Source organism: Lygodium microphyllum, chromosome 20, assembly GCF_053477565.2.
Source record: "Lygodium microphyllum isolate KBCC chromosome 20, Lygodium_microphyllum_v1.1.10, whole genome shotgun sequence".
Classification (NCBI taxonomy): domain Eukaryota; kingdom Viridiplantae; phylum Streptophyta; class Polypodiopsida; order Schizaeales; family Lygodiaceae; genus Lygodium; species Lygodium microphyllum.
In genome coordinates, this window is record NC_141154.1 from 134,404,217 (window position 1) to 134,418,138 (window position 13,922).

The 13,922-nt window shown below is 43.4% G+C and overlaps 1 long non-coding RNA gene across 1 annotated transcript; it reads left to right on the top strand.

The window, feature by feature from the left end:
* The first annotated feature begins 9,737 nt into the window (after positions 1-9,737).
* LOC148019429 (uncharacterized) lies at positions 9,738-11,949 on the top strand. The gene is made up of 2 exons (XR_015687593.1): positions 9,738-10,547; positions 10,744-11,949. It is a non-coding gene; the product is annotated as an uncharacterized LOC148019429 (long non-coding RNA).
* The last annotated feature ends 1,973 nt before the right edge of the window (positions 11,950-13,922 follow it).

Sequence of the window (13,922 nt, forward strand, 5' to 3'; positions counted from 1 at the left end):
GATACAAAATCTGCAATTTCATGAAACATGTCCAGGGACTGCACTAATACATTACTGTGACAATTCTGCATATTAGTTTTCAGCATATCTCCCATCTCTATCATCGTATCTGCACAAATCACACTGTCATACATCCCATCTATGTGCTCATCATCCTCCAAAATTCCTGCATTTTTCAAAATTTTATCCTTCCTGCATATATACTGCCTGGCATCTCTAGGCAACCTAGAAGTCTTCTGATAGCTCGTCGAACTGTTTGCTTAAATCCCAACAAAACCGGAGGAGAAAACACTGCTGCTAGGAGGCGAGAACTCCAATCTCCTCTGCTTTGTACCACCGTCGTCTCGCGAAACGGCGGTACCTAATGAAAACCCGAATCCCTCACAGTGGGCAAAGGTGCATCTCTGAGAGTATCCCTGTTTCTAACGTGGTTCACACATACAGTCATAAACTGAACTGCTCTCATACCATCTTTACTGCGAATCCGTGCATAAGCAGATCCATCATCCATGACCTTTGTTTCCATGCGCATCTCTGTGATGAATGGCTGACCAAGAATTATGGGATAAGAGCATGAATCCTGCACAAAGAAATGAAAATCCTCCTCTACATCACCAATAGAAACCCTGACACTAGGACAGGCAGCATACAAATCACCTGCAGTGTTATTGGCGGCTCTCATACGCCACCCATGCTCTACATCCATAGGCCATCTGTTACTCTCATAAACTCTACGAACTATGAGATTAATCTCTGAACCATGATCCACCAATGCAACATAAGGCACCTGTTTCTCTCCAATTTTTACCATCGTCTCTATAGTTGCCCTAGCCCAATGGCTCCGCGAAAAGTGACTACGCGGTATCATGACAGGCTCATCAATTTCAGCATAATGCATAGGCTGAACCCTCTTCTCTACCTGCGGAAAAACAGAAGCATTATCAACCATAACCTCATCCTCATCCTCATCCAACTCTCCAATCAAAACTCCCTGTTTATCAGTGGTAGACAATGCATGTCTTTTCCTCTTCACGACCTCCTGAAACTGATCCTGAAACTCTCTTTTCGAGATGCCCAAAATCTCAGAAATAGTAAAAGTCACCTCACTGCCAAGTATCTTATCATTAAAGATTTTCTTCATGTCTATAGATGTCTCAATATCGGACATCAATCTAAACCCTGGCTGCTTTCTCTCTCTAGGCTCTTGCCTCTTTTCTCTCTTTTGAGCATCTTCCATCTGTCGATCTGGCCCTGATCGTGAAGACGGTCCTGCAGTAGGTGGAGTAACAAACTCACCCCCTCTAGTCTTCTTAGCTACACTTGGATTTTCTTCATCCCTCTTACGCTTCTCCTCAACAAGTACATCTGCACCATGAGACTTAGCCAAGGAGCACTCCTAGGTGCAGTAGGAGCACTAGAAGAAGTAGTAGGCGTAGTCGAAGCAAACTGCTCCTTCAACTTTCCCACCAACTCCGCTTTGACTAACTCCAATGTCAAATCTGTTATGCCTTTGATTATGTCATCAAGAGAGGTAGGCACCGATGGAGCGGATGGTTTTGGAGCAGAAGGTGTAGGCATCGGTCGTGGAACAGGAGGAATAGGTGGAGTGGAAACAGTAGGCACTGGCATAGGCCAAGAAACTGGCTGAGGAGGAGAAGAAATAACAGGGATAGAAGCAAGCATAGGAGCTGATGATGGTGTAGGAGTCATGGAACCATTCTGTAGGCGAGTCTTCCATATCCTCCTCTTGGTCAAAGTCGAGACTGCATCCTGAGCATCCTGCCAATCCGTTTTAAGACCCATAGGCTTTGTGCAATCCTCAAGAAGCTCACCCAATTCTTCTTGAAGAGCAGGATCAGCAGCTTGCAAGAAAAGCTCAACTTTTTCAACATCCAATGCTCTTTGTTCAATGGCATCAAGCTGACTATACCTCTCCTTAAATTCTCGAATCAACTCCGAAGCAGCTAGACCTTTGTTTGGCATGTAGACCCACTCTCGGAATGACCGCCGAGTAGCCATACCAAAGTCCTCAAGGAAGTATTCTTCTTTCAAGGCCTTCTTAAAATCTTGCCAATGTGTATTTTGAATAAAAAGATCTGTCACTTTTGCCCTCAAAGCGGGCGTGACAAGACGAAGGAAGTACTTACTCATAAGTCCAGCTGGAACTTCGAAAAACCCCATCTTGATCTCATATGTCTTCAAATATGCTGAAACATTACGCCCGTCAAATAGCTTCTTCTCATTCTCAACTGCTTCAATAGCCTTAGTCGCGCTGTTTGCATTCTCCTGCTCCGAATAGAGTTGCCTTTGCTGAGACAACTGCTGTTGATGCAATTGTTGCTGCTGCTGCATATACAATTGTGTCTGCTGATTTTGGAGCTGCATATACATGGACATATTCTGTAAAATCTGCTTTAGATCCTCCGTTGAAGTACTTGACGCAGCAGTCATTGATGGAGCTGAAGTAGACGCAGCTGGAGTTGTAGAAGAGGCTGAAATAGAGGCTGAAGTATCTCCCATCCTGAAATTTCTGCGACGCTTTCACGTCGGGTTCACCAAAGATGTCGAAGGGTTTGTGAAAGCAAAGCCGCGTCTTAAGAAGACCTTGATAAATTTCAGGATAAAAGATCGAACAGATGAATAAACAAGATGAGAAAATAATGTCAAGACTCTGTTTTATGTCTGTCAATAAGAGTTTCAAGATTCAAGATGAAGAAATCCGAGCAGCCTCTGGAATGCATAGATCATCTATACATTTCAAAGAAAATTTCCAAGAGTATGGTCTTCATCGATGAGTAAGAAAGTGGATGAACATGGATAATTTTCTGATTCAAGTTCCATCATGATGACTATTTACTGATATTGAGATGGCTTACGGTTCCTGGATTATCATCTGTTGCCTTTCAGTTCTTTCAGCCATTAAAGGTCACAATCCATGTCCCAGTGCTGTCATCAAAGATTCTCAGCTATCCAATACCTTATAAATGAATAATCGAGCTATGAACATAAGCTTCAGAATCTCCCTTCTCCCATAAATGGAACAGGGAATATGAAGCCCATAAATTGACCTTTAATATACCAAAGATGCATGTATCCAACAGCTACTGCAAGGATTCAAACATTGTGCTAACCATCAAATTCTTGTTGTGCTGGGCATACGCTTGTTTCTGAAGAACATATATACAACAGGTAGACCACTTTCAGCATCATTACAATTACTCCAAACATGTAATATGTAGGTTTTGGTGGTTCAATTTCCAGAATGCATTGGAACAGTATGGCTTCATCTTCTCCTTTTTACATGTGTAAAACAGAAATTGTCTTGCAATTGAAGATCATAAAGAGACAAGGTATGAGGGAATCCAAGTCATCATTCACAGAGACAGTTTCCTGTGAGAACTCATGATACAAAAGGTCGCATAGTCTCTCGGACTGCCCGTCTTCTTCTTCCTCAAGTACAGAGCCATCTCAATGAAGTACTCCTCTGTAATCAACCTCCTCGACCTCCCGCTGTGAAGGAAGTTCTCCCGTTCGTCGCTGGAAGTCAAAGTAGTGCCTATGTTTTTCTTCAAACAGTTCCACACCCTTCTGAAGTTATCGAGCCTCCCTGTGATTAATCTTCTTCGACGTTGCAGAGAGCCGCTTCTGATTGCGACGCGATTCTTCCTTAACTCTTTCTGCCCAGTTGCAAAGATCCTTCCCCCCCGTTTCGTTTCATAGCTCCCCTGTTCTTCTGCGTTTCCTTCCCTTCTCCCGATTAGCATCGCTTTCATCATCCTCTCTTCTCGATGCCTCGTCTCTGCAACCTTCCTCCCCAATAATGCCATAATCAGTCGTCCGCAATTTCATGTGCTTTTGAGGTCCATGAATTCCATGGTAAAATGGAGCTTTCCATGATTTTATGATGCTGTTGGATCATGACGACGTTTCATCCACAAAGGGTGAATCTTGTCTTGGCTTCCAACATCTCAAACAGTAAAAACGGATGTTTTTGTATTCCACAGTCTCCACATTAAAACTGATTGTAAGGATCATTGTGACGATCTCGCCAAGCTTCGGCTTATCCAGAATGGTCACCTCCTTTAGCATTCTATCGAGTTTTTCCCTTCCAAGATTCAAAAAAAATGCTCCCTTCTTTTCCCTCGTAGATCCCCGAATGCCTGTCCTCTTCCCGTTCGTTCTGCCCTTCTGTTGCTGTGGTCAACTTTGTTTTTCTCCTCCTCAGCGACTTTAGCTCTCCGTCCTTACATTCCTCGCGGACTCCTCCATTCCACCCCCTTTTCCACTTCTAAAAATGCCATGTCTTTTCTCTGTTCCTCCCTCCGTTTTCCGATTCAAAACGCTCCAACAAAACTCCGTGTTTTCCTTCTCCACAATCGATCTTCCCCCCAAATTAAATTCCCTTTCTCCCCAAAGACAACGATTCCCTTTTTTTCCAGAAAGCCTCTTTTTCCCCCAAGAAAGCGGGCCAATTTTAGTATTAATCACATTTTTTTTTATATGGACCAAACCTCCTTCCAGTACGCTTGCAATATCTGGGCTGAAATCCTTTGCTCTTTGGGAGCACATGCCAAACTGTGCACATATCTTTTCTGGACTGATCTGCTGCTTAACCATTTCAATAATCTTATCACCATATTGAGACATCATGGCCTTGCATTGCTGATTCATGACACCAGATGCTCCAATGGCCTCATTTATAGCTGTTATGATTCCCGTTGGCCCAGCCATCAAAGATGTTCCAGAATCAGCAATAGCAGCACAGCCATTGACATAGAAACCTGTTGTCTTTCCACCTACGAGAAAGTCTCCCATATCAAACGGCCAGTAGCCTTTTCGTGTGACTGGCACGTAAGTATGTTGTCCAATGTAATGTCTAGGATCCATGCCACCAAAGATGAGCTCAATATGCTGCAGCCATGCCCAAAGAATGCCACATGCTTGAAGCCCGACCACATCTGTTATACATGTCCACAAGTGTATTGCCAACATGAAACTCATTATCTAGCCCCCTTTTTTATATCTCTACATGAAGTTCTCGGCTTGTATCAAAAGCTCCTATGATGCTACATGATGTCAGGCTGTAAACAAATGTACTAGCATCAGCAGAAATACCATCCAGTTGTAGATGTTGAAAACATCCTCACAAAGCCCATAATCGGCATATCTTGAAATAAGTGTAGTCCATGAGATTGCATCTCGAGTTACTAGTCTACCAAAACTCCTTGTTCTTCTCCGTCTTCAGCATAGAATGAAAGAGCAAACATAACAACTAAGTATGTACAAAGTATCAAATCACACGCACAACTTTTGGGTGGTTTTCACACCTCGAATGCGCAGCAATACGACAGCGGTTCTTCCTCTGCCTTAGGTAGCGGCTCCCTGGCCATGGCCAGTTCCTTGGAAAGGTGCTTGGCGATGTCCTCCTCCAAGCTTGGGACATTGCCTCTTGAAATGACTAGGCTCGTTGTACTAGAAACATCGGAGGTTTTGGCCATTGCTTTGAATAGGGACAAAGTTGTTGACATTATTAGTCCTTGCTTTCTTTCTTTGTCCCTCCGATTCTGACCTTGAACTCTCTTCATTTGAGGCCTATATGCTCCTCTGTTCGGGTCATTATAAGACCAAGTTTTGTTACTTCTTCTCCTAGCCTGCACCTCCTAAATTATAGGCGCGGCTCGAATGAGTGCATCCTATAGATCTGATGGGCGTGTAGATTCGAGACGGGTATTCATTGGTGGGTTTAAACCAGCACAAAATTTTGACACCTGTTGTGTCATGTCCATCTGTGGCGCATACTTAAGAAGTGAGACGAATTGAGAGTAGTATGCGTCAAGAGTGAGTCCTAGTTGTTTCAGCTCATAGAACTCATTCATTTTCTGCGTGCGATACGCAGGTGGTAAGTATCTTCCTTGCACGGCTTTCTTTAGCTTCTCCCAGCAGGTAACGGATCCTTCTGCGATCCCTTGATCTCTGCACCATTGCTTCCACCAAAGCTTGGCGAGCATAGCCTGGTTGGCGGGTGCAGTATCGGCTGCTTCAAAGTAATCCTCCATGGATTCAATCCAAATTTCAGCATCCGCTTGGACAGAACTACCTTTCCCATCAAATTTAGGTGGCTTAATCTACTTGAGAAGAAACTTCTTCTCCTGGATTACGGCAGTACTTGATGTAGGAGGCGAACTGGGAATCTGTACTTGGGGTTGTGACTGGATAAAGATTTCTTAATGTTATTAATCGTTAATTGTTATGATTTATATTTCATCTCCATTTCAGCTTTCAACCAAGCAATCTAGCCACTTAACTTTTTATCAATTCTCATCGACAAAACAGACATTGATAAAAAGAAGTCTTATTCCATTTATATGGGTCTAGCCCTTTTGGAGTACAACATTTCCTGAGATGATAGAGCAACTATTACATTTAGTTTGGGGAGAATAATGTTGTATTACATTTATCTACGGGAACTGGATAATAGTATGGTTTCGGGTCATGAATCTTAAGAAATTGGTAAGTCATCAGAAGATTAGGGTATCCTTTCCTTTGGAACCCATTCTTCTCATAGCGCCCCAACACCTTGATCCTGTCGGCGGGGATTACACGGGTCACTTCCTCATATACATATGAGTTCAGCTCAACCCTTCGACCTTGAATATGTAAAGTTGAGTTTATGTGAGTCTTCACAAAAATGAACAGCTTTACGATCTTCAGGTCTTCCAACCACTTGATCCTCTTTAGGTTGGTTTGAAGGTATGCAAATCGATGGGCAGCTATATAGTAGATTCCTGAGTGACCCATCCATCTTCGTTCCACGTATAAAGGCGATGGATTATAGATACGATCTAGGATTTTCATCATCTCAACCCTTTGTCGATAATCGGGGGAATGCATCGCAGTCATAAACATGACTCGGAACACTAAGAACCTGTTCCATGCTTCATAATTCTGAAAGACAGCATCGAAAGTAAGGAAATGTTCGGAACAACAACATTTACTTTATTTCTTCTTATTAAGATTTCATAAAAACAAATCCTTTGTTGGCTTGCTCTGATACCAACTGTAACGTGTCCACCTGTTCCCTTCGGGACACGTCTTAGCAGTCCATCAGAAAGAAGATCTAGAAAGCTCCACCCGGCACTCTCTTGGAATGTTACGGGGTTTGCGATCTAGGACTTTTCGCATCTGCCACGTAGCGGAAGTATTCTCGCCGTTCCCACTTAGGAGCGACCTGAATCAAGGTCTCCCCTAATGGTCATTTCCTAAACGGCAACTAGTGTCGAACCCCAAGAACTACTTTACGTAGAAACGCTAGGGCCGAAGTAGATTCACGCTGCACTTGGTTCAAGGAGAATGGGAAATGAGAGGGATGCAAGGCTCGACCTCTCTGCCATGAGGCATAGTCCCATTCCGTTCCCCTAAAACAGCGTAAACTGGGGTTATTATAACCTAGACTCTAGGTCAGTGCTCTTGCTATTCATTTCCTTTGAGACGATCTTCTTGCTGTCCATCATGATTGAGAAAAGTTCTCGGCCAACCGGGACCACCCATCTGTAGGACGGACCCATGGCCACATCCACCGCACTCTTCTCAGGTTGTTTTAGTTGTCTAATTATCTACCACATTTAATTGGACATGCATCAAACAGCTTCCTTAATTAGCCCTTTAGGAATCGGTTTCTTCATGTAATCATAGCACTTGACATAGAAAAGCAGTGTCAAACAAGTTCCTTTTCAACCAGTTATCATATTTATCATTGGAATACATTCATAAAGTCCATCCCGTAGGCTTATCCATAATCCGCCCGAAGGCTATCCAGCAATCCACAAGGATTACTAATCCAAGATTCCACCCGTACACCAGTATGCGGGCCTCGAGATCCAATCCGGAGTCACGTTGGCCTCTTGTGCAGGGCCCAGATGACGAGGGATTTACGCCCATAGCCCCCTGGCACCCAAGCATCCTCCTGCTCCAAGTACTGCTCAATGGAGAGACCTCTCGCAGGGGATTCGGTCCACCTTCCTGGCGCGGTTAACAACCCCCTTGGTTAGGGTCAGGCAGACAATCGAGGATAACTGAGGCTGCCTCTCCCTTCAGGCCTTCAACTTGAAGCATTAGATATCTTTTCATCCTTTAATTCCTTGAGCAAACAAAACAAACAGTGCTCTTTAAACTGTTACAAGCACAATCATTTCTAGTGGTCGTTATTTGGCCAACTACTAAGGAGTGAATCCTTCTCTCCGAATGCATCCAACATTCGATCTAGGATCAATTGCGACTCGGAAAGATTCCCAAGGGTTTGTTTGTTAACCCTTATATCCTTGGGTTAGGGCCGTACTCTATTAACCCAACCTAACCAATACCTTAAGTTCTATTAGTAGTCAATATGTTATTCCAAATTATTGATTGGTCTTTTGCTTCCAAGAAATTATCTAATCCCCTTATCTTGGTCACCTTTTCCAAGAAAGATGCTATATCAGGATGACCACTCATCCTCTTGCAAGATAAACTTGCGCAAGAATCTTCCAATCTCATTCTGAGGAATTTTCCATTCCCTTGTGATCAAACCACAAGATCATGTGACTCTGCAACTTGTTGCACAAGTGCCGCATCTAATTCATGGGACTATTTCACCCATCGAACGACGTCTTCTAGTCACGGAATCATGATTAGATAGGAAACAGGGTTAGGATGTGTTCATATCCAATCTGTTCCTGATTGCACTAGGCCGACATTGTCGGTCCTAGGGTTGCAATTCAAACTGAGTTTCATCTTTTTAGCGAGTGATCCTTAGGGTAGAAACCCTAGATCATTTCTTGCAAGTATGTCCTATTGTCCCTACATTCCGTGAATGTGGACAGGTCTTTAGGGTATGAGAGTTTCAACTTGGCAATAAGTGCGACTAGGTCACGTCCCCAACATGCTAAACCCTAGTTAGCACTTGGGATATGTTGCATCGATTTAAACATTCCTAAGTGAGTCCTTCGCAGTTTAGGTGTTTAGGGTAAACCAATTTACTTGTCTATTCTTGAAGATATTTACGATACCATTCTCGTAATCACATGATTCATTGCCTATGTATGATTAGATTTACAAACCCTAACTTTTCGGGCTAAGATCAAAGCATATGCCAAGTTACGGCATAATTTCTATTGATCCCACTAGAACGTGCATTCAAGATTCATGCTACTAAGCTTTAGGGTTTTATGTTTAAAATGAACCATGCAGCCTTTTCTAAATACTACGCAGTTGAACGAGATTTATGCCAATTGCCTAGATTTTAATCTACTTCATGCAGCCCTAAAATCATTTCCATGCCTTGCAATTTCCTACGGTTGTTAGCAACCTTCTTTAATGAATTGCGAAGAAGAGGTGTCCAATAATGCGACATGCGATTTAATCTTTCCATGCACAATCAAAGTGTACTACAATAATTTCAACTTTGAAATGATGGTCATTAGTTGATCTAAAATCGTTACTTTGTAATGCATAAAAAAAACAACTTGTTAAGAATGCATAGACGTCTTATGTCCTTCTTTCGTTTGTTTCTTTGAGAAATACAAATGACCGATTCATCAATTGTGAGTTATTTCCCCTAAGATAGCCAATGTTTTTCAATCATAAAAGTGCATCTTACTTTCGTGAATTAACCATGCATAGTTATAATATTACGACGTAAACCAAAAATAGGAAGAAAACCTAGACTTGTGGTGAAATGTCCACATGGATGTTTGATAGCCTCCAATTTTGTCATAAAAAAGGCTAAAAGATTTGGGATCTACATCGACAAATTATTCACTTTATCAAAAATGTTTGTGATATTGTATCTAAGTTGTACTTCATTGATATATTTTTTACCATTGTAAATGCTTGGCTTGGAGCTATAAAAGCCATTGCATATGTTCCTTGATTTTAAAAACCTTAGGAATCTTGCCTAGAATACATGTAACACATAAAGGCTTCAACCTTAGTCTTTTTGTATGGTCAAAAATATTTGATTTAATAAAGGTTCAAAAGGGTGCAATTGGGGTTCTTGGGAAAAAGTGGTTGAGGAGGTTGGAGCACGGCAGATTGTGGTGCCTCTTTAACTTCTCTCTTCCCTCTTTTCCAAACTCTCTTTGTCCATCCTTCTTCTTGCTCTTCGTGTGTGCTGCAACTATGGATTTTTGGGGTGTGAGCTTGAAAGAGGAGCATCCTGATCTTGTTTCTTGATCAGTGAGGGTGTGTCTTGAGTCTTTTGTGTGTGTGTATTCATGGCAAGAGAGGTGTATTTGCAGGTTTCATGGTGAGGAGCAAAGCTCCAAGCATATACTTTGCTGCTCGGTACCCTGGTTTTATGCTTTCTTGAGTGCTGGGTGAGAGCCAGTCATTTTTGGTTCCGTTGCCGGGACCGGGCTCACCTTTGGAGTCTGCAAGAAGAGCAGTGATGAAGAGGAAGAAGGGAAATTATACGAGTTATGTGAAGAAAGGAAGCAAAATTCATCAGATGGGTCCAACACGCTGCCTCTCATTACTGTGCCGCCAACATGCCTCTAACCTTCTGGCAGCTGGTACGATTTCCCCAACAACTTCGTGTTGCATAGTAGGCTTGCTGCCAATTGCGTCCAGGGGGTTGATGAGAAGAAGAGCGCTCTCTGTAAACGTAAAAGCGGGGTGGGGTGGGTTGCTTGGATCTCTCGTGTCGGTGGATTCATTTTGTGAGCAGGAGCTTTTGGTTTGCGGCCTCAATGTTCTTCTTCCTGGTAGGCGGGGTGAAGCAACGGGTGAGGGACGTGCTGCAGAAGGATGTAGCCCAGTGCCTGCGCTGCGGCGAGCCAGCCTCCCTCGTCAGCTATGATAAGGCGCTCGAGTTGCTCTTCGTGCCTGTTTGGAGATGGCCGCCGGGCAAGGGGACAGCGATCCACTACGAGAGCTGCGGCTTCTTTATGCCTGCTTCCTCGATTCCCTCAATGGTTTACAACAAACCATTCGTCCTCAGCCTTATCCACAGAAGGCGTCTGCAAGAAACGACAGCCAAAAAAGAAGATCAGATAATCTTTTCCTTTTAATGAACCTTAAAACCCTAAGGTTAACCACTCTATGGCAGGAGTTCATATGCAACACATTAAAGAAAATCAAGCATCCAATGTTCTATTTCTGTCTTTTCTTTGAATAAGCCAAAGCATTGAGTCAACCGGGTGGGAGAACATTAAAGTTAAATCTGATGAAGTGGGAGTGCTACTTTGAAGATCTTTTGTGGGTTTTTCACCTTTTTGGTGTCAAATTGGTGGATTTTCAATGTTTCTTCTTCATGGAGATAGTGTGTCTCCCAAAATCAAAGCATTGTGGTATTCATCCTTATCAGTGTATTAGTTAGTGATGGGTGTTTGGAATCAAGACAAAATATTGATGTGAAGAGATAATGGTTGTTGAAGAAGTGGACAAATGATCCACGGAAGTGTGAAGAAATGAGAAGAAGGATATGATGTTTTTCTTGAAGCTTACAATGGAAGTTTACCATGGTTCTTTGGTTCACGGGAGCTCACCAATTTAAGTGTGGGAGGAATGATAGCCTCCAATTTTGTCATCAAAAAGGCTAAAAGATTTGGGATCTACATCGACAAATTATTCACTTTATCAAAAATGTTTGTGATATTGTATCTAAGTTGTACTTCATTGATATATTTTTTACCATTGTAAATGCTTGGCTTGGAGCTATAAAAGCCATTGCATATGTTCCTTGATTTTAAAAACCTTAGGAATCTTGCCTAGAATACATGTAACACATAAAGGCTTCAACCTTAGTCTTTTTGTATGGTCAAAAATATTTGATTTAATAAAGGTTCAAAAGGGTGCAATTGGGGTTCTTGGGAAAAAGTGGTTGAGGAGGTTGGAGCACGGCAGATTGTGGTGCCTCTTTAACTTCTCTCTTCCCTCTTTTCCAAACTCTCTTTGTCCATCCTTCTTCTTGCTCTTCGTGTGTGCTGCAACTATGGATTTTTGGGGTGTGAGCTTGAAAGAGGAGCCTCCTGATCTTGTTTCTTGATCAGTGAGGGTGTGTCTTGAGTCTTTTGTGTGTGTGTATTCATGGCAAGAGAGGTGTATTTGCAGGTTTCATGGTGAGGAGCAAAGCTCCAAGCATATACTTTGCTGCTCGGTACCCTGGTTTTATGCTTTCTTGAGTGCTGGGTGAGAGCCAGTTAATGTTAGGAGATGATCCTCCTGCGGTTGCGCCTTGTGCCTTTTTAGGGGCCATCACGAATTCGACCTTCTTGCCTTGGCCGCAGACTTATGATCTTGGCTCGTCTTCCTCGCACGCAAAACTCCCTTTGAGATTCGGCTTCCTTGACCGATTGCACCGTCTTTCGGAATCGGGCTTTAGAAATGGGAACTTATGAACTTCCCCTTCCTTTTGTAGAAGCTCCGGGAATACAATTGGTCTACACTGAAAGGGGCCTAAGAAAAATCCCGAGGTAAAATGGCTTGAGGGAGTTACGAAGGGAAAGGGGTTAAAAACCTGGCTAATATGGCTTTATGAGAGTCCACGGGAAGGGCTTTAAAAGAAAGCCGAGGGTAAAGTGGACTTAAGGAGATCCAGTGGAAAAAGGGGGCTTAAAACCGGCTAGTGGGGGAAAATCCACGGGAAGGGATAAAATGGCTATTAGAGGACTTGTGTGGGAAGGATTTAAAAGGGAACCGGGGGTGAAAAAAAAAGCTTTGTGGAATTGCTAGGGAAAGGCCTTTAAAACCCGGCTAGTGTGGCTTATGGGGGATGCAAGGGGGGAAAATCCACAGGAAGGGGATTTAAATTGACTTGGGTGGAACCCCACGGGAAGGGGGTGCTTAAATCCTGGGGGGGTTTATAAAAACCACTTGGAAAGGGCTTATGAAAGCCCACAGGAAGGGGGCTTTCTAAGGGGCCCTTAGAAGTTTCAAGAAGCTTCTAAAGCTTCTAACTACTGTCATGGCAGGGAGATGGGCTTTGATGACGGCGGCCAGCATGGTGGGCGGCAGCGAATCCCAGATGGAGCTGGCGGCGGCTTCGGATACCAGCGGCAGCAGCACGGCACAAGGCCTTCTCAGCCCCACCTCTCACGACATGGCCTGGCGACGACTTCCTCCTCCTCCACGTCCGATTGCTATCAATTAGCCTCACGACCCTCACAGCTATTCCCTCCCTCCTTCACCCCTTAGAGGGGGGAGGTATTTATAGGAAGAGGGGGGGTAAGGGCTTCCTTCCACGTATTGCCTTGCTTATCCCCCCTGCCACCTCTCTCCTTCCCATTTCAGTCATCCCCTTCCCTCAGCCACACTTCGGCTGGGGGAAGGAAATAAAAAAATTTGCACTAATTATGACATTGTCCTCTTGACCTCCTCCCAAGAGGAGATTCATACGAAGATATGCGGGTTTCTTTAAACCTTGTTTCGCTTGGCCAATGGAGATCAGGATACATCGTGTACACTTTTAAAGATCGCACCGTCTGTAAATTCAATGCCCGCATCGTCATTGCATGAGACTCACGCATGTACGTAATATTTTTCAGCAGGAATATTACATTTCAAGTTCTAAGTAGTTTTCTTCTCGAAGTGTCAACAATGGTGTAAGGGTAACATGTCTTCCACGTTTCTTTGATGTGGGTAGCCACGTGTCCCTTGTCTTCTATAAGTCCTATTTCTTGCTTGTTTTGCGTGTTGATTTTTCCCTTGTATTGATGATAGAGCAGCACATATCTTCTAGAAAAACCTTTGTGTCTAGAAACCACTTTGCCTTCTTGATTTAGAGGAGTGTAATCAAGCACTCATGCTCTTCTTTATTGAGCTACAAATTACATGTCATTTCCTCCAACTCAAGTGCTCCCTATATGTCACTGTTCTAGATATCCAACCATCTCACTATTCCCTTGTTGCCATTTTGAGGTCCTAGGGGATGGGGGCGTGTTCACAGC